Source organism: Fukomys damarensis, unplaced genomic scaffold (genome assembly GCF_012274545.1).
Source record: "Fukomys damarensis isolate Sample0158 unplaced genomic scaffold, DMR_v1.0_HiC HiC_scaffold_24, whole genome shotgun sequence".
NCBI classification, from domain to species: domain Eukaryota; kingdom Metazoa; phylum Chordata; class Mammalia; order Rodentia; family Bathyergidae; genus Fukomys; species Fukomys damarensis.
Window position 1 is genome coordinate 24,573,458 of NW_022900936.1, and position 21,823 is coordinate 24,595,280.

At 31.0% G+C, this 21,823-nt stretch overlaps 1 long non-coding RNA gene across 1 annotated transcript in view; it reads right to left on the reverse strand.

Moving 5' to 3' along the window:
• The window catches only part of LOC104877254, a 184,987-nt gene extending 163,203 nt beyond the window's left edge, over positions 1-21,784 (reverse strand). The window contains exon 1 of the long non-coding RNA XR_004518781.1: positions 21,560-21,784. This is a non-coding gene — a long non-coding RNA (uncharacterized LOC104877254). The remainder of the gene's footprint in view (positions 1-21,559) is intronic.
• Positions 21,785-21,823: the final 39 nt, after the last annotated feature.

Genomic DNA, 21,823 nt, shown 5'->3' on the forward strand with positions numbered 1-21,823 from the left:
TGACTAAAAATAGTATAAAAATAGCAGTTTCTAACATAAATTTCACATGTATTTTATTCCTTAATCTACATCCCCATTCGTAGCACATTATTGGAAATCTGAGTTGGTGGAATGCAGAGTGAAAGTCATAGCGCAGCTCATACACGTCGTTCATCTAACTAAAATATGAAACATTGTCAGAGTTCATAGGACAGCAGTAAAGTTCTCTGGATTTTGTGCAGACCATTTTCTCATCACTACTTGTGATGCAAAGGAAAAACGGTGCTTAGTCAATTTTCACTTCTTGTAAGTGAATATTTTTATCAGTCACATACTCAACTACCCATAGTACATGTCAATTCAATTTTTAAAACAAGATATAATAATAGGTTCATATTCTTATCTACTACAAACATGTAATTCTAAAACTTAAAATCATATTTAATGTAATTTCTGCTCAAAATTTAAAGTTTAGTTGAAATAAAATACATTCTTGAGTATATGAAGCTGAGATGAGCTATTTAAGGAGCTATGTTGAACAGTTCTTTGTGAATAGCACACAAAAAGGAACATTTAAGGAAATACAAGCAATATAAATATTTACATAGTTTTCAAAAATCATATACAAGGTAATAGAATTATTTTCATCATTATATGAAATAATCTGCTATTATTCAAGCTAAGTTATTTTCTTTGCTTTAAGCAAGAATGATTTCTGAAAAACACTTTTCCCTCCTTGAAAGCACATATAAACTACACTGAGCATTTTAGTATACAAATAGTTCAGCATGGTAAAACAGTGAGGTAGTTTGCATAGTGACTTTTATATATGATTAATATTGGGAATTTAGTTTCTGTTTTTTTATTTTAGCTTTCTACAAATATACACTATTTCAAGCATTTTCTCCTCCACTAACATTTTTTCAACTCTCATGTTTTATTTTTAGTCAGAATATGCATTTTATGTATGTATGTATGTATGTATGTATGTTTGCATGTATGTACTATCTACTGCTAATTGAACTCAGGACCTTGCACTTATGAGGCAGGCACAGCACAGCCGAGCTAAATCCCTGGCCTCCAGAATATTCACTTTAAATCATTATGCTCAGTATTTTACCACTGGTGTCAGGAAAAAATATTTTAAAGGCAAACTCAACTGATCCTTAAAATATTTTTAAATTTAAAAAATATTGTTCTGAATAATATTTGAATATTAAGTTCAAACTAAATATAATGTTAGAACAGGTTACTCTTATTGAAACAATAGTCAATAACATCTTGTAGAGTAAGTATAGTACCTGAGAAAATAGTTATTGAAATGTTCATTAATTTTTTTCCTTTCTTTGAATTTTCCTTAAACATTATCATACAACTAAAAAGCAACATAGAGTATCTATGTTATGGTGACAATTCAGAGCGAGTTTCTCATTCTTTTCATTAAATATACATTTCTAACTTCTTGTAGAAGTTGATTCTGAAGAGAATTTCTAAAACTTTACAAAATATATCATTCTGGTTAAAAAATGACACTGTGCATGCTGAAACAGAGTTCTTGGGAAGTCAAATGCTGCTATAATATCTTTACTCTTATTTATGGCAGTTATATTTTAAAAAATGACATCTACAAAAGTTCAGCTTATTCAATAAGGCATGTTTAGAAACATCAAATTACAAGTGTTCTGTCTTTCAGAATGTGGTCATTTTTCTCAACTTTATTTTTCACTCATGTCCACAAACTTCTTAAGATCTTGCACAATCTTTCTACAAACTTTCTTTTAAACCATTATAGGTCTTGTAACTTACTAAGAACACTAAGCAATGTTATCTAACAGAAAGTTTCTCCTAGATCAGTTCAGTCCTATCAGTTAATACTATTCAACATGCAATTTTAAGAAAAGAAAAAAATATTATTCCCTCATGGAATTTAGATTTACTCATTTTATTAGATCTCTTCCTAATGTCAGTTGAACTCTGTTTTCATCTCTTGTATAATTACTTTCTTTCCTAACTCAAAATATTCTAATTGATTTTTAATTTTCTTTTTCCTCTTATAAATCCAACAAACCAAGAGGTTTTGTTCACTAAGAAACTCACCTTAATTCATCTTTCATTTTACCATGTTCTGAAACTACTTACTCTCTTGGAAAATACTTTTTATATTCCTAAACAAAAATTTCAAAGAATTTGAAGTAATGACATACATGGATTATGTATATCAAATTGTAAAGTCAAGTCAGAGTATTTTAGGTAACTGTCAAAAATAAAGTTATTATTTAGAATCTAAAGCTATCATAGTTTAGTTTAAATTCATATCTACTTAGTATGAAAGAAATGCCATGTTTTATAATCCCAACTAAAAATCTTTATTAACATCAAACCAACTTTTTAGGTAAAACTGATCTAAAATGATTCTTCAATTTCTGTGATAGTTTCTTCAAATATTCTTTAACTACATTAAAGAAAAAGAAGCTTCTACATAAAATATTAAAAGTTAAGTCACCCAAATCAAGCTTGAAGGAACTTTTATTCTAGCCACTTGCTTATCAACCAGAAGCAGAGATCCTGTTCTAAAAAGAGATGTTTGCCTCTACTGTATGTTGTTAAAAAGTTCCTGTCTCTAAGCGGCAAATGGAGGAAGTCATAATTTCTCTGAGTAGAAAGAAATATTTTTTTCTACAAAGCTAGAATCTCACTGCTTTTTCTTTTTCTTTCTTTCTTTCTTTCTTTCTTTCTTTCTTTCTTTCTTTCTTTTTTTTTTTTTTTTTTTTTTTTTTTTTTGTCCTTGAGTGGAGAAAAACCTCAGAGACAAGTAAAGAAAAGAGATGCTAATAACCTGGTAAGTGTGATGAGGATTTGAGAAGCTTATAAAACACCTTTACCATTAGATATGTTAGTTTGAGGCAGTGTAAACAAATGTCAAATTCAATCATACAAAGAAGGAAAAAGCAAATACTTGTAGTATCTGTATTAGGATTAGAGAATAATCTGTAATTGTCGGGGCAAAGTTTTGCAAAGGACAAGGTATTTCTGGAATCTTGAGGAACATGTAAATGATGATAACGGCTTCAGATTTATGAGTATTTTGCATGTGCCAGACATCGTTGCAATTTCTACAAATGTGACGTCTCACTTAACCTTTTTTTTATTTTTATTTTTTGGTACTAGGAATCCAACTCTGCATCTTGCGCTTTCAAGGTAGGTGGCAGAACCACTGAGCTAAATGCCTGGCCCTACATTTCATTTAATGTTTACTCGAAGTCTGTGAGATTGGCGATAGACATGTACAATTCCTTTTGGAGTCTCCAATTGCAAATTCAATTAAAAAAAAAGACTAGAAAGTTGAGGCCAACTGAATTGATTAAAACCTATTTATATTATTTATTTACTCATCGTAATGTTAATATACATACATACAAAGCAGAAATATTAAAAATCTTCAGTATGGTTGCCACCATTTGCCCATCTAGGAATGTTACATAATATAATGGTATAATCAGTCTTCTACTTTCCAGAAAGTCAAATGATTCTAAATTCTAAAATACATCTCACCCTCCAAAACTTTTATACTGAGACACCAAACTATTCAGTTAACTTTCCCAAACTGCCAGATATTTTTAAAATTAGAAGTAGAATTCTTCTAGGTAGAGAAAAAAGGAAATACGTGTTTTTGTAGTAGAAGTGGTATGAACTACGAGATAGATATTAATATAATATGTGGAGGCAACAAGTAGCTTCCTGTATCTCTAACCATACAAACAGCCAGGGAAAGAATGAAAGGAGGTTTGAGAGGCTAAGGAATACCTTTCACTGCACAATTCGAACAAGACTATTCAGGACACAAGGTCATAAAAAGTTCCTAGAAAAGCAGAAGTGTGATCTTAATTTTGAAGAAGACTTCAGGCAAAAGAGGAAAAATACATGGCATCACTGAAAGAATCAACACTTGGAAATCTATTGGAAAATTGCTGCAGAATTCTAGCTACAAGACTTTAAAGTGTGCAGTATAAATACCATCGTGACGGATGGTCTAGGAAGTTTTCTTAAACTTATCAAGAGAAATTTAACTATGAGTCATGGTGGAGTATAGATATGAGAATGGAGTTCTTGTCAGTGGTGACCAGATAAACTGGATTCAATATTAATTGGATGAATATGTACAGGTGTTCGGAGGAACTGCTAGATTAATGGAAGGATATATTCCTCCTTTTAAAAAACCCAAGCAATATTCATACTCTTTGCAAGATTCTGTAATTTATTATTTGTTTTACTGTAGCTAAGAGTTTGGGGCATCCTTTGCTTTGTTTGTTTCTTTGTTTATTTTTGTACCAGGGATTGAACTCGGGCGTCCTTTGTTTTAGTTCAGCCCTGTAGTGTCTGAAACTTGCTTGCATCAAATTTATCTACAACTCTGCCGCCCAATCATGTCCCCTGGAAAATAACTATTTATTTATTTATTTTCTTTCAGGTAATTTGTTTCTAATTTATTCCTCAGGTTAGATCTTTAAAAGAAGAAAAGAAATCATATCAGTGTTGACATTTTTATAAAAACTTCAGAAAATGCAGGGTGGAGGGAGGGCAGGGACAAGGGGAAAAAATGAGAACCAAGACCCGTCATGTAAAGGTACAAGATCCCAATGATGAATGTAACTGTACTGTATACCTAAAATGTACCAATAAACTAAAAAAAAGAAAAAGAAAATTCAAACACTGATTCTTTTAATATCTCTACAAGGCAAGAGATCTGAAATTGGAAAAACTTGAATTTATATTAGCATAGGTTGGGTACTATTCTTCTCACTAATAAAGACAGGGTCTATTCCGTTTAAAAATGGGCCTATTATACAAAGATTGGACTGAAGACAATAAAATTTTTCAAGACTGGAAATATCTTTTAATTTTTTAAATAGATGAAAACACGGAGCATCAAGAGAAATTTTTAAGCAAGACAACATACACTGATAGTAATTCATCTTATTAAAGTATTTTATAACTCAACTTTTGACTATTTCATGTCTAAACAGCTGAATTAAGCTCAAGGATTGTTCCACATGTAAATATTCAGACTAGTACATAAAAGACAGTAATTAAGCTAAGTACTGATTTGATTTCCAAACAAAAAAATCATACAAGATTTCACTGGAGTTGCTTTCCCTTAATGTGCTAAATGATAGCATTGGCATTGCAAGGAGAAAGATTAATTGTGAACACCAGTCAGCTTTTTGATAGTAAAAAAATAAATTCCAGAAAAGAAAACCAAGAGAATAAGATGACTGATGTTAGAAAGATTTGAAAATGTATATCTCATCTTATCCCAACAGGAAAGCTGGGAATGTATGAATCTTGGACTTTAATTAATTGCTTTTTGTCGTGCATTGGGAGGTCAAGTGGAATGTTTGAAGTTTTATCCTCACTTAATTAATGTACTAATGGTTCCTTGAAGAAATATTTCAGAGAAAACAGAAATGCAAGACAAGACTGATGAACCCTTCAGTTAATGTTGATTAAAAAATAAAAGATGAAGCACTTCTTTAGAGTATTGTTTTGACCTTCAAAATTGCAAGATGTTGGATATTTGAGTGTTTAGTTTAATAACATACAAAAACAGAAAGAAATATCACAAGGGAATCTTCCTTTCACTTTTGGAAGTTACTCCCATATTTGGATGAAGGGGGGTGAAGACACAGATCTTATTATTTCTGATTTACTTAACAAACATATTAAAAGAGTTATTACTTCAAATTTACCTAAAAGAAAAGATGGTAAGAAGAGTAATTGTTCAAGATCTGAGATTTTGAACTAGTAGAAATATGTTCTGAATGTGTTTACTCTGACTCCATTGCTCATTCTTTTAACAATGCTGTAGTAGAATTCAGTACATTTTCCAAAAAGGCAGAAGTTGCTTCTAGTATTATTTTTTAAAAATATTCTTGCCATTAAAAGTTATTAGTTTCCAAAATGGAATATTACTCAGACATAAAGAATGAGAAAATAGATTCATTCATAGGAAAATGGATACATATCGAAGATATATTCCTAAGTGAAATAAATAAGGCACACATGTGTAAATACCAAATAGTCTCTCTGATGTGAATAATCTGCAATAATACAGAAGATCCTAATAAGATTACTGACATTTAGAAATGGGAAGAAAGGAGCTAAAGGTGTAGGGAAGGTGGGATGGGTAGGGGAAGGGTAATAAGGGAAAAGAAAAAAAATGAGAAATAATGAAAAGATGGAAATAAAGTGTTTGGAGATGGGGAGGGGAGGAGGGGGTGAAGGGAGGGCAGGGACAAGGGGAAAAATGAGACCCAAGACATGTCACATAGAGGTACAAATTCCCAACAATGAATGTAACTGTACTGTATCCCTAAAATGTACCAATAAACTCAATTAAAGCTGAAAAAAAAGTTATTAGTTTCCAGTTGTCTAAAATTATTTTCTTTCTTCTGTTCAGTGAGGTTGTGAAAAAGTCATGGGGTTCATATCTGTGTTATTATATAATGAAATATAAATTCAATCATTATATACTTAGCATCTCTCATTCCCCTACACACATATTTACTATTAATTACAGTGATTTTGATTAAAAATTCCTAATGAATAACTAAGAAATTTTCTGTTCATATATTGTCCCTCAGAAATGCAAAGTAATATCTATGAATTCTAGGATCATGATAATATGAAATAGAGGGCTATATCATGAAATCAGGAGGAAAATATTTTTAAGCATAGAAATCTATTCCATTTTACTCTAATTAAAATGTTCTTCAACCTAGATTCATTATTGCTTATAATATTTTTGTGTGCATATTCTTTAATTCTTACATTTTTATAACATTAAGAAAATATTCATTATATGTTCATTTGACTTCATAAATGACAAAAATGGAAGTTCTCATATTTACATAGCTATAGTTTGTATGTACCATTCACCAAATGCCCAAACACATGACTAATGACAAACACAATAATTTTTTATAAAAAACTCATTAGATCATGTTACAACACAAAAAGGCAAAAATATAGGTTGGCAATGTTTTTTATGCACCATGTATTAACTGATTTTTGAATCACTTTATAATTATTAACCTTTGCTTGCAGTCTTTATAGTTTCATGGACCAGATAAAACTATAATGATGTTACCATCTAAACTGATCCTCAGAAATTGTCATTTTAATTCACTGATGGTATTGCAAAATGAGACTCACTGTAATTTTTCAGAATATGTAAGTTATATGGTAGTTCTGTACAAAGTAACTGAGCTATTTAAAGATAAGGAATGCAGAAGCAGTTTTAAGAATCTTTTAGTGTCCAAAGAAATGAATCATATCAACATGGAGAAACTCAGTCAAAAATAAAAATATTCATTTTTTAGGATTATTAAAATAATACATTACTATTTATTCATTCAATATGTATTTTTTGAGTATCTATCATATGTCTTGTCCTGTAATGAAAAAGAAATAAGAATAGGGAGTCAGACATACTATCAGTGTAGGTTTCTTTTTTTTTTTTGGTTTTTTGAGACAGAGTCTCACTATGTAGTTGACAATGACCTGGAACTTACTATGTAGCCCAGGCTCGTCTAGAATACACAGCAATCCTCCTGCCTTAGCCTCCCGAGTGCTGGGATTACAGGCATGCACCGCCATGACCGGCTCAGTGTAGGTTTCAAACAATATCAGTTAATGCTTTCTTTGAATTTAGACACCTTTTCCAAAGGGTAAAGAGTGTTTCTCATTAAATTGTTCAGTGAAATTTGTGCTGTTTTTTTTTTTCTTTTCAGTGAAGTGTGTGATATTTTAAAACATCTATTGGCTAACTTAATTTCACCTATTCTTAAAATGTGTCTCAGCCGACTCATTTCTGTTTACTGATTCCCACAAAGTTATAATCTTCATGGGGACAGTAGTAGTCACTAATGAGCTTTTAATAAGGGTACAGAAATGTCTACAAACTACAAGATGAGAGAGATGAAAGCTGTCCAATGCTCTGACTGTACATGAAATTTAATTGTTTTAGGGAGGATCTAGGTATTACCACTGTATATGGCTAATCCATGACTTTGATTATTTTTTTCTTACATCATTTTCCTAGTAGTTATTTCATACCCATCAGAAACTAAAAAACAAAATAAGATAATTTCATAACCTTTGCTCTTAAGAAAATTTGTTTATTGGTAAACAAAATAAAATTTAAACTATAAAAAGATGAAGTACTTGCTTTTGCCTTATTTTCCCACAATTTAAGCTTGTCATTTGTAAGAATGGGTTATTATTTGTATCAGTGGATATCAGGATTTATCCTGAATAAATACCTTTGAAGAGTAGGAGAAAAATATTCCATGATTGGCAATTTTCTCAGTGGTTTAGAAATTATGTCCTTATTAGCTAGAATATCTATTTAGTTTGCTATAAGTTAGACTTTCTTTCAAAAAGACAAGGAAAACCAAATCCGTATAAAATGTATCTTCCTTGCTGAAAACAATTGATAAATTATACTCATTACTGACAAGGAAAAAACAGAAACAAAATATTTATAAATGGGGAGAGGTGGAGGAGTTGTGGGGGGCAGGAAAATGGGCAAAAATAAGAACCAAGATATACCATGTAAAGATACAAATTCCCAATGATAAATGTCATCATATCATATACCTAAAATGTGCAAATAAACTTAATGAATAAAAAAGTAAAATTAAAGTATATTTATAATATTTTTATAGCAGGGAAGTTATTTATTTTGGACAGTAAGTTATACACATTTATAGTGTTACAGTTGCTAAGAAATTCTATGTTATCACTGCAGAGTCAAAAAAAGTAAAGATACACTTCATACTTTGTTTTTAATTGCAGTTAAATATAAATTTATTTCCCTACCCAAAGGAAATAAACATGGGAAGAGAAATCATTACCCAATGATATAATTCTTGTTTTATATAAAGCAAATGAATGAAAAACAGTGTTTTGAGAATATATGTTTTCAAATAAATAATTAAGAAAAGTCTAATGTATTATTACTTTAAAGTAGAAAACTATATAATACTCAACAAAAAAGCTGAGATGTAGACAATTGTATATAAATATTCTAATAAAAATAATGTCTAGAAATTAATTTATTTCAGTATGTATAAAATAATTTTACTTGTATCTATGCAAGGATACCAGTTTTGTGAATTATGCTTATTTCTTCAAATTTGTGTTTCTTTTCATAGCAGTTATATTAAGACAAATACAGAATTGAAAGGGAAAAATGGATACTGATAACTAGTAAAATAACTTGAAAATAAAATTTCGTAAGTATTACAGCAAGAAAAATAGGTATGTGAGATCTATGAAGTAAAAAGTAAATAATAGCTAAAGAGTAAAAAGTTGAATACTTTCTTCATGAGGAAATAGATGTGAAATTAACATATTTACTCAGAGACACCTAAATGGAAACTTTAAAAATATTCTAATGTAGATCTACAGTGATTTTCTTTCTGATCGCTACCTACTTCCGATGAATTCAATGTAAATAAACATTTTTGTTTTATAAACCAGCTTCTTCCTCTAAGATGACTCCTTCTGCTGTTCTCAGATCCAAGCTGTGAACCTGATCTTTCTACATACTGTGAGATCAGACTGACTCCAACCTTTTTCACGGGTCAGTAAAGACCAATTGGTGCAAGAAGACATCCAGAGTTAAAGAGGATAATACTTTGAAGTCATCGATGTCTTTTAAAAACCAAAGATATAGAGCATGGTAGCATGACGAACTAATACTTCTTTTTAATGCTCACATCAGTTCACTTATTCAGGAACCTTCAGGATTTACACATGTGCAAAGGTGCATTTCATAGCTAAGATAAAATTACAGGGGGAAAAAGCATCGCAAAAAGTTGGTTTCATCATCCTATTAGATGTAAATTCATCTAATTAGGCAGAAGCACAGCAGTGGAATCTTGTAGTGTCCACTGCATGTTTGAATTATGAGCAGGGTATGTATGCGTTTATCTGAAAGGCAAGCTTACTGCCAGCTGGTGTCAGAAATGCAATCGTTAACAGGCATTATAAAGTTGTCAAAAATAATAGCAAGTTTTAAGCAGCACTGACCTGGGCTAAATTTCAGCTGGTTATTTAATAAGAAAGATACTTGAAAGTGGTGTTACACTTTGTAGAGGATGTGATGTTTTTAAAACGCAAATCTTCCTACAAAAACAGCAAAATCAAATTGCTTACCATTTTCGGTTGATAAATCTCCAGATTATATTGGAATTTTTAGCATAATAAATAAAAGTGAAATCAGTTTTCTCTAAAACAGATATTGAGAAAAATTTTAAACCACTAGGTTCACACAAGAGCTCTTATATGGTATTGCAGCATTTACCAAGATACAATCTGTTGTAATAAATACAAAAGATTTAGAGTAGAAAATTATGCAGATCATAGTTTAGACTTTATGGCTTTGGCACACTAATTATTTCAATTTGGGGTAGGGTTATGTGATGTCTTTTTATCCCCAGAATTAATCTGTATATTATAAGAAAAGGCTTTGAAAATAACATTTTAATATGGTACTTTAATATTTATTTTATTTAAAGAAGTTGCTTATTAGCAAGTGTGACTAATATCCACATGACAACTCCAGATTGTTTATCAATACAGCCAATGTAATAAACATGTTAATTAGCACTTGGGGAATTCATTCAATAGAGGCTAGTAAATAAATTCAATAGGCAAGTTGGATGTAAACTTCTAAATAACTTTATTTTATATTTTAACTATAAAGAACTTTTCAAATTTGTTAGTTTCTGTTTTCCCAGTAGAGCAATCATCTTAAATTTGAACATAGTCACATAAGCTGTGGAATTGTCAAACTCTGATTCCTTTCACACAAATCTTTACTCATTGTCAAAATATTGGACCTTATATCTTGTTTATATCATATATAATGTTATGAGGTAAAGTATGTTAAGAATCACTTAAAATATTCCATATTAAAAACAAGGACATAATGATTTTGTTTTACATTAGAAAATCACGGGAATCCAAATGAATTTTTAAAAAGCAATAAGTAGATCACCAAATTGAAAAAAATGGATATTTTGGTTAAACTCTAATTACAATTAGAACAAAAAATATTAGTTAAAAGTTTAACAATTTCAAGAAAATTTCTTCAATATCTACTTAGAATAACATAGATTAGTTTTCTCTTCCAAAAAATATTTTTCTAAATAACTCAGAAATACTGAGCATTCATGATTCATGATTCAAATATGTATGGAATTTGACAGTGCAGAGAACTGTAAAGCAAACACGGCTTTTAGGGCTTAAGTTAAAACAGTCATATTTTCATATTTCTAGTGGCTAGTACATTTTTGGTATGAGAACTACATTCTTAAAATTATGTAAAACAATAATTAGAAAATCAGTAATACTGCACTGAAAGTAGAATGAATAAATTGTGTCATCCTAAAAAGAAATATTAGACAGCAGTAAAAAAGAACAATCTACTTATATACACAACATGAAAACAAATCACAGAGACAAAATATCGAATAACACAAGTCAAATAAAAATACATACATATTATATTGTGTGATTCTATTTATACAAAATCAAAAGTTGGCAAGCTAATGTATGAAGATAGATATTAGGGGACAGGTGGGAGTTGTCTAGGTTGCGGGAAATTTTACATTCCGATAAAGGAAATGATTATATGCATATATGCATATGATTATGTGTGTGCATTTTAAAACATTCTTCCTGCTATATTAAGAATCATGCATATTCACTGTTCATCCCAGCACTCTGAGAGGCTGAGACAGGAAGATCACACTTTGGAGCCCAGCCTCAGACACCTAGTGATTTAGTGAAAGCCTGTCTCAAAACAAAAAATTTTAAAAGGTTTAAGATGTAGATAAACATGCAGGTCCTGGTTCACTCCCCACCAAACACACAGAAACACACACACACACACACACACACACACACACACGCACACATGCACAATAAAAGTAGTAATTATTTATATTAAATAAGCCATTTAAATCTTTTTCCAATTTCACAAAATACCAAGGATTATCCGATGACCATCTTTAATTTTTCAGAAAGGACACTAAGTGGATATTTCAACAAGACTTATTAAAGGATCAGATTACCCTGGGATACAGAAGTCAAGGATGGAATTACAAAGCAGAAATCTTTAATAGTGTAACTTAAGAGAAGAAATAATTCAGTTACATATATTTTTTTATTGGTCTTTCCTGTATCAGGTGAGCTAAACTTCTGTTTCTATACTGCTAAACTTGAAAGAAAATGAAGGAAGGGAAGGGAAGGGAGGAGAGGGGAGGGAAGAGAGAGAGAGAGAGAAAGAGGAAGACACAGAGAGAAAGGAAGGAAGGAAGAAAACATTGGACTCAACTATAAATAACCTTATAGGGTAAGAGGCTTATGGGGAAGAAAGAAAATAAAATGAAAAAAAAAATCTGTGACCAAAGCCAAGTCCTTAATCACTATTGTTATTAAAATAAGCAGAAAGATCACTTTTCCTTCTAAGTCATCATTTTCTCTTCCATAAAATAAAGAAGTTATAGAAATAACATTCACTTATTTACAACTCTATGGTAAATGACAGAAATATATGAGTGCTAGAAAAGTGCTTTTGATTATCCACTGTCCATAAAGTTATTCTGAATCATGGGAGCCAGCATACATGAAACAATAAAAATAAAATTAGCAATTTTGTAAGATGTATTTTATGCACATTTTAATTTATGTTTTAGTTTTATCAATGGAAGTTAAAAATCTAAAATTCAAATATTTGCCAACACATGGTCTATAACAGTTCAAATCATATTTTACAAGCATGTGATATGCAGAAAATTTAAATTTTAAAGTAAACAGACCTCATAGGATACACCTGCTCTGAGCAGGCGAGTACTTTAGGCACGTTCTGAGGATTTGCCTCTGTGAGAGTCCGTAAAACGGAAAGGTATGGTGTGGTGTAGGTGGTCACAGTGAAAACTCACTGTCTCCCCAACTCCTGGATTTCTTCAGTTATAATAATGTATATGTTGACAAAACAAATTAGTGCAATTTCTTGACTGAGAGATGCTCCCTCCTTACGCTATTCCACTGCACTTATTAATTTAAACCATTGATGGACAAGGAACCTCACATTAGAAACACAATCCTTGCCCGCAGATATCATCATGCTTTTTTACTTCTGCTGGAAGAAAATTGCCTGCGGCCAAAATTGTTTTGTTGGTCACTGGCTATTGCTTAGCTTAGAACAACACAGAAAGTTCTTCAAAAAACTTACTGTTTAAAGATCCTACATCACTATTTTCTGTCTTTGGCTGATTTTTTTTTTTTTTGGAACTCCTTTTCTTCAACTGGTATAAAGAGAGAGAGTGAAGGAAAGGGAAATACTAATATCAAAGAGTTATATTTAATATTTCCTCATAGTTCAAAGGCCTAAGATCATTAGATCATTAGCAGCGCAACAGGTAAATATGAAATACAGCAGATAACAGAATGGGCTGCTGGTACCAGTAACACAAGTTCAGATCTCTACATCCACACTTACTAGTATTGGAACTTGGGAAAATTGATTAAATACTCTGAGCTTCCATATATACAATGAGACACAAAAATCATTCCCACCTCTTCCACAGTTATTTGGAGTTAAATGAGTTGAGATATACGAAGCGATATTCAGAAAATGTAACCCAATGCATCAATGACTGACCATGCATTATATTTTCAAGGCCAGGGGTCAATCATTAGAAATAATGTTGTAGACAGAATAAAGAATTCCATCACTGTACTCATAACCAATTTCTACTTATGGATTTCTAATTACTTCCAGAGTCAAATTTCTGAAATACTTTCAGAAATACTCTTAGAAAAGAAAATTATTTTTGAGATACTAATTGTTGGATTGTGATAAATCACTGGGCTTATATAAACTAAATGCTCCTTAATTCCTTGGTTCCATACAATTCTCCACTTTCCACTCCTCTTTTTCCTTTCACAAACCTTCCTGGAAGAGTTTTAGAAAAACTTGACTACTCTTTACTGCAAAGAGAAGAATTTTATTTCACATTCAAGGAAACTCTTTACTAATGCATTAATGTTATGGAAAATAGCTAAACACTGCTGAGCATGTCAGTGACATCAAGTAAAATGTATGTATTTTTTTAAAGTTGATTTTTCCAGAAATATATACTCATGGGAACTGTGTGTTTCCCAAATGTCCATTCTTATGGCTGAGTCGTCAGGGTGACACAACTGTATGTGGCCCCTTCAAAGTTCAGTACCTACTAGAAAGTCCCGAGGTCACTGGGAACCTGCCGTTGGAAGGATTGTGAGAGCCTGGCCCCTTCCTCTTTCTCTGTATTCACTTTCTTGCGATGAGTGAGTCTGCTCCACTATACACTCCTGCCCTGATGTGCTGCCTCGTCACAGGTTCAACGCAAAGTAACCAACTGATCATGAACTCGAACCTCCAAAGCCATGAACTAAAATAAGTATTTATTCTTATAATTTAGTTACATCAGCTATCTCCTTGTAATGACAAAGCTAACACAGTGATCATTACTTAAAATCTGATCTGAGAGGGCTGGGGATTTAGCTCAGTGGTTCCACGGCCTGCCTTCCTGAGTTCGATCCCTGGTACCAAAAAAAAAAAAAAAATCCGATCTGAGAAACAGTTTACCAGTTTTCCACAGTTTCAATAATTTACTTACACCTTGCTCTTGATCTTTTCCTTAAAATTAGGTATATTAAAATTCCCCCCCCCACACACATGTGCATGTCATTTGGGGAAAATCCATACACAGACTGCTTTTCCAGCTATACCTGAATAACTTTGCATGCTGTCGGGGAGTACATAAACAAAGGCCTAAAGTCATAGAGTGGAGCTAAACTCAAAATAATAAAGTTTTATAAACTTGCTGTAAATTTTGGTTGGTTGTTGGAGGGGGATTTAGCTCAGTGGTTCTAGCTCCTGCCTCAAAAGTACAAGGACCCAAGTTCAATCCCCAGTACAATAAAAAAAAAAAAAAATTCTAATGTTTTAATGATTCCACTGCCACCAAAACTGAAATTTTTCTGTGCAACTCATAAGTATCAATTCCTTTCAATTAGTAAACTTAGTAATGTTTCCAATCCAATTTAAAAACCATCAAAATGTAGTAACTTTTAAACCCATTATAATTTAGCTCATTTCTGAAAAATTTAGCTTAGAAGAAAGCAGCTGTCATGTGGGCATCTGGAAATTACTTTTAATTACACTTTTCTCAAATGAGAAAGGAGAGGCTCTTCATGCAATAATATTTGTATATCTAAACTATTCAAATGCTGTAAATACTTTTGTTTTATATAGAATTTCACTTTGGGCTACAAAATCTCATCTCTTAATTCAGATTTTTGTGTGGTTTTTAGCTATTGCATGTTCCATTTAGAGTAGATTTTAAAATATAAAATGGAAATTATAAAATATTTTATTACTTGTAAGTCATTTACTCATCTGAGAGCAGAGAATAAATTTCATGGACATGGCTAATGTGAATGTTTAAATTATGCAAATACTATTCACTTCTATTAAATGATTTTGATATTAAAAGGTAAACACATTCAATATATGAGTTTGTCTAGCAGTATACATTTTACCTAAAACTTATTTACGCAATAAACCAGGCCTTGATGGTGAAGCAGGTGCCTTGATCCACTAATGCCTAAAGTTGACTACTGCCTTCTAGTAACAAATACAGGTTGTAAGTTAAACATTTTTGTACAAAAGTACATCAGTAGAAAAATGTTATTCTACAGACTGATTATTGCTATTTTATCTGCAAAAATTATAAATCATTATTTGTCTCTGTCATCATCGATGCATTTTCTGACAACTGAAGTTTTAGAAATAGGTAACACTCATCTGTCAGAATTTTCTATGCAACAACTTTTTCAAATGTCAACCTACATGAACATATCTAAAATTGGCTATTGACTTTTAAAAAGCTCTTTAGGGAATATTTATGAATGGACTTTAGGAATGGAAAGGAAAAAAAACATGTGATTAGGTTAGAATCCCCCAAAAAGCAATGAAAATATATTTTTTCAAAAAAACTTCTGTACTAGCAGAAAGTTCACATTCATATATTGCTACACTTTACAAAGAATGTAATACAAAATTTTTAAATTAATGCCTTTAAGGCTGGGGATGTAGCTCAGGGGTAGAGCACTTACTGAGCATGCATGGTCTCTGAGTTTGATCTTAGCACTAAAAATAAAAACTAATGCTTTAAAAAGTGTTTTTCTAGATGATATCTCATGTAGAATTAATGTAAAGCCAGTATAGCAAGTTACATTTCAGAACAACTGATAACTATCAAGGTTTAAATACTTCTGAAAATGTATATTGACATGTTAATTCGAATAAATATACAGTTTATTAACTCACAAGTAAAACAGAAATGTTCTACAAATTGTAGCAATGACTTTTCATAAACAACTGTTCATTCTTCATGAAAGTGCCTAGTTTAGTTTAGGTTTTTGTTTTTTGTTTTTTTTTTTTTTTGGTACCGGGTATCGAACTGAGGCCACCGAACCGCTGAGCTAAATCCCAGCCCTGAAAGTGCCTAGTTGAGAGCAAAATGAAAAACTAAGTTTTGCTGAGGCTTGAATTAGCTTGATTATTATGCTGGTCTGTGCAACTCAATGAGTTAACTTATCTAAACTGTGATTTTAAAAAACCATTATAAATAAAAGAACATTGCTTCACCAAAGAAACTCTGTTACACACTCTCCAGGGAACAAGAATGAGTATGTTCTCTTATAGCTCATCTTTCTCTGTAAAAATATCTGAAATTGGTGGTGCGGAGCTCTGAAGGAAGACTGGAGATTTATATAAGGGAAGTGACTCCTGAGGCCTACAATACCATTGATCCTTTAGACTGGACCAGTACCACTTCTGCGATACCCCTGGCTTGGCAGTTCTTTATTGAAGAGTAAAGAAGGTCTATCTCAGAGTTCACTGCGTATCTTTACCATTTATCATTTGTGTTCATGTAGGAATAGAAAGCTAAAATTACTTACTATTAAAATATACCATGCCATTGATCTCAGTCTTATTTTCTATTTTAGGTTTTTAACTGAAGTACAAAGAAGGCCTGCATATTCTTCACATTTATGTAAATATCCAAACAAGACAATCACTCCTTTCAAAAATCTCTGCAAATAGTAAAGAGGCTGATAGTCACAGGAAAGAAAATTTGAAAATGTTTATAGGCATTCCCCATGCAGATATTAACCTCTTGACAGCAAGAGAAATGGAATGCAACACAGTGTCCTGCTCCTGAATTTCATGGCATTTTAAAAAAAGAGATATTAGACAACATTTCAATAATAGCAAAGTGAAGACAATGATAAGCTTAGCAAATACTGGTTTTTTTAAACAATGATTACACTCCAGATATTCTATAAATTAAGAAATCTTTAAAACTAACAATAGTCACATATTCAGTCACTCAAACACGTTAAAAACACTAATTTATTCTGAATAATTTGATGCCTTAACTTCTTCAAATCATTAAATTTGATTCAGTCTTTTACACTGATTCATATATTCACTAAGTCAATAAGAAACTTTGAATTTTTTTACCAAGCTAATGTGGAATAAGTAAGCTTAGAGCAAGCCACCAGACTTTCCAAATTAATGCACACAAGATGTTTGAGGACAGAGGCAGAAGCACAGATTGATAAATATACCTGAATAGAAAAAGAAAAAAAACCTAAAATAATTATTAAAGTATTTTTAAGAAAAAAAAATTGAGCATCATAAAAGCAATGTTTTACTGACCTAGTCATCTTAAGTATGTGTTTAACTATACAGTTAGATAGACATTGTCATGGTTTAAGTATACAATAAGACAAGTTACTTGTAAAATAAACCCTATCATTATCATGTTTACATATCTATTAAATGTCAATATTTGATTTATGATAATTTAAAAATTGAAAAAATATAAAGTGAAATTCTCAACAAGTGCATATTGATCCTTTTACCTAAAAGAGATTTAAAATCAGAGAACATTACTCTTTGTATTCAATAGTAATTGTATTTAGACCAAAGTATATTTTTAAACATGATTTGGCTTTTTAATCTATAATTAAATATTGATGCTTGGAATGATGATAGTTCATCATATAAAATAATAAAACACTTTCTGCATTACAGTCTAACAAATCTAATAAAGATTGTAACTAAATTTTAATGTTTCAAGGTTTATTATTAATTAACAAAATATTGCTACTAGCTATTTATATGAAATGTGCCATCTTTTATCTCAGCACGTACTTTCTCCAAAACAACAAATATTGGAGTCTGTACTACTTTTGTTACTGCAAACCCAAGATCATCTCGCCTTCGCCTATACTAAGCTTTTATGGATGAGGTCACTGAAGCTGTGCCAAAATTCAATAATGATACTCAATCTAATGGAGCCATGCACTTATTTCATTGCTGGAACATAGACCAATTTGAGCAAAGCATTGCAGTGAAATGATGAAATACTCACCTAAAATGCCCTATGTAAACATTTCTTGCATATTAAAAATTGTAAATAAAATATTACAGTGTTACAGCTTATTTGTAAGTACAGAACAAAAGTTGGTAATTATTTAATGTCTCTCTTAATCTGGGGAAGAAGATATTTTATGTGCCTGTTGCATATTTAAAACAAACACAAAACCCTTCACATTGAAATTGGTAAAGGACCATAATTTAAATTGACAACTACAAATGAATTTCACTCTTTTTCTAAAGAGTGAAGTAGTAGCCATGCTGTGAATTGGAATCAGTTTAATATTTCCAATAAAATGAGAAAAATGAATGAAACATCATTCAATCATTTTTCAAAACTAAAGTAAATACAACAAAAATACTGAAATATTTATCTTTTTAAAAGTAATTGCTTTTCTGAATACTGCTTTTAAAAAATTTAACCCAACAGAGAAAATATAATTGGTGTTTTACATTTATGCTCCAAGGTAAATTAGCTAATACTTCTGCTAAATAGCCTTAGTTATAATTCTTCACCATAGCAAATGAAAGTGAAAATTTTAACTGTTGCAATAAAACTATAATTTAATTTGTTCTCAATGCTTATTTATTTCTAACTCAACTCAAAAATCTATTAAGTAATTAAGTGTGTAATTAAGTTTCTGCTGAACTTATCAAATAATATGTGTGTGTACTCTAAAAGTTGTGTTTGATGGACTTTACTTTGCCATGCCATATTAACTATCAAGAGCACCGAAAATTCTTAGAATTTGAAGACAAAACAATCTTAGTAAATTTTAGAGAAGCTGTTTGCAAATTTGAGACACTATGCAAAAAATTGTTTCATAATCAAAAAACAAAAAAGAATGAGAGCAAGAACTTAAAAGAAATTGAATTTTGAAATCATTTTTTAAGGCAAGAATCAGGCTAAACAAGACAAGCTGTCTGATTTTTCCTTCACCTGTTTGATAGCAGTAAATATAAAATGTTCTGCTTTTATCCAATTTTGAAATATTTACTTATATTAACTTCTTTTTTACTTAAGTAACAAAAACAACATTAAATGAAAATTCAACTGTGAACTCACAGAAAACTTATTCAGGTAAATTTCTATAAATTGCTTTTTATAATCCTATGGGTTTTAATATTGAGATAATCTGAAACACTTCTCTCAATTCAGCTAATAGTAAGGTATGTACAGTATTATAATTCAATTCACTGCAATATAAAAACACGTATGTTTAATCTATACATATATGTAAGTTAATCTGAAGAGAATCAAGATAAATGTTCTAGCCCTTACATTTTACTTTTACTTTTTAATTTGATACAACTGAGCAACACTGTACACTGTGTAAATGGAAGATAAACATAGTGACAGATACTATATGATAAATACACCCATTAAGACAGCTCTAAATTAGATTTCTTTTAAAGGATAATACCTATGTTCTCATCAATAGTTTAAAAAGAAATATAAATGCTTTTAAGTAAAAGAAAAAGTTGTGCTTTAGGCTATTATAGACTAATATATAAGGCAAGTGATAAAAAGATTTCTGATAAATAAGAGAAACTGAGATTCCACTTTTTTACTTTTACTCTGCAGTACACTTGTTTTTAATGCTTAAAAGTATTGCTAAAAACATCTGCATAAAATCTAAAGTTGTTAATGTTTGCTTGCTATAGAATTTCATTTCAAATTGTGAATTTAACTCTTAAAGAACTGGAGTATAAAATAACCCATTGGTTTATAGGACAAAATTCACCCATAGTAATAACAATTATTAACGGTCACAAAAATTAGGTGTACCTGCCTTTGATAGTGTCAGTCAAAATTTCTTTCATGAAAATTCATTTTTTATTGTAAACAATAATTAAATATAATTATCTAAAGTTATCAATCATGTTTTATACTAAATATTTCTACTAAAACATTTATTAGAATATCGAGGTGTTAAATATATTCTTAAAATTATGTAGCAAATGTTAACAATTTCAAAAACCCTAAGCACCAGTATATTTCAATATACACAAAAACTGCACTTTAAAAAAGGTTAAGTTTAGTTGTGTACATAACGAAACTTCTATAAAACTTCATTACTTACTATTTACTGAGTATTACTTACAGAGATTAAGTTTTAAGAATTCAGCTGTTATTTATCCAGAAGTGTTTTTGAAAAAGCTTTTTGCACTATATACTTCTCAATGAGGTGAGCACCCCTACTCTGGTTTGCTGAGAAAACAAAAAAAATCTGTAAATCTTCTGTATGATTGTTCTTGTTTTAACGTATTTTAGGTGGCAATAAGTAATGAACTCAATTAGAAAAGAAAAACATGAAAAAAATGTAGATACCTGTTTCATATTTACTGTATAAAGTCATTTTGACATGCCTACACAACTGGCTGTGGCAGCTTTCAGACATGATTTCTAATCGAGGGGAAAAAAATTGCTCCAGGTTCTGTAGAGAAAGCTTGCCGCTGGGAAGTTGATTTTGGCCAAAAGCCAAAATCATGTGCAAAAGGGCCTCATTATAGATTCATGGCAGCCTTCTGCACTAACAAAAAATGTGACCCAACAGGCTAAATCAGCGACTAAAATTAAAAAGTAAGAGACAAAGACGACTTACTTAATATTCCTTCCAAAGCAACATTAAACTTTTTTTTTGATAATTAAACCCTTGTTAGTCTAATGCAGTGCTCCTCTGTCCTCAAATGATTGTACAATTACTCTTTAAAACATGTCAATTTCACTTCTAAATAACACTTTCTTTCTGTGGCAGTTTACAAAGATTTCGCTGTATTATAAACCTATATCCACTCTATTCGCTTCACCAGCAGAAAAAAAAAAATCATAAAAATACAAACTACAGTATTCCTTTAAAACTTAAACAAACAAAAATTAGGCAAACAATAGTACATTTAAACTTCCATAGAAGTGAACACGCACCTCCTCGACTCGGATCCACTGTGATTAACCAGTCCCACTGCCCAACTTTCTCCCCACAAAGTAGATCTGATACACAGCCTTACCTAGATGTCTTCTGGCTTTCTGCGGATCAAAAAGTTTCCTGTCTAAGCACACAGATATTCTTTCACAAACCATGAAGGCCTTTTTATGAATTCAGCACTGTAACAGGCTGCTTTCCACACCACGTTGAAAGCCCAATGCGTCAGCTCTCAAGATAAAATACACTGCTAATACACAATTAGTGGGAGAGGTTGTCTACTGAAGAATTTATCTTATAACGAAAGAAGGAAAAAAGCTTTTTTTTTTTTTTTTTTTTTTTTTTTTTT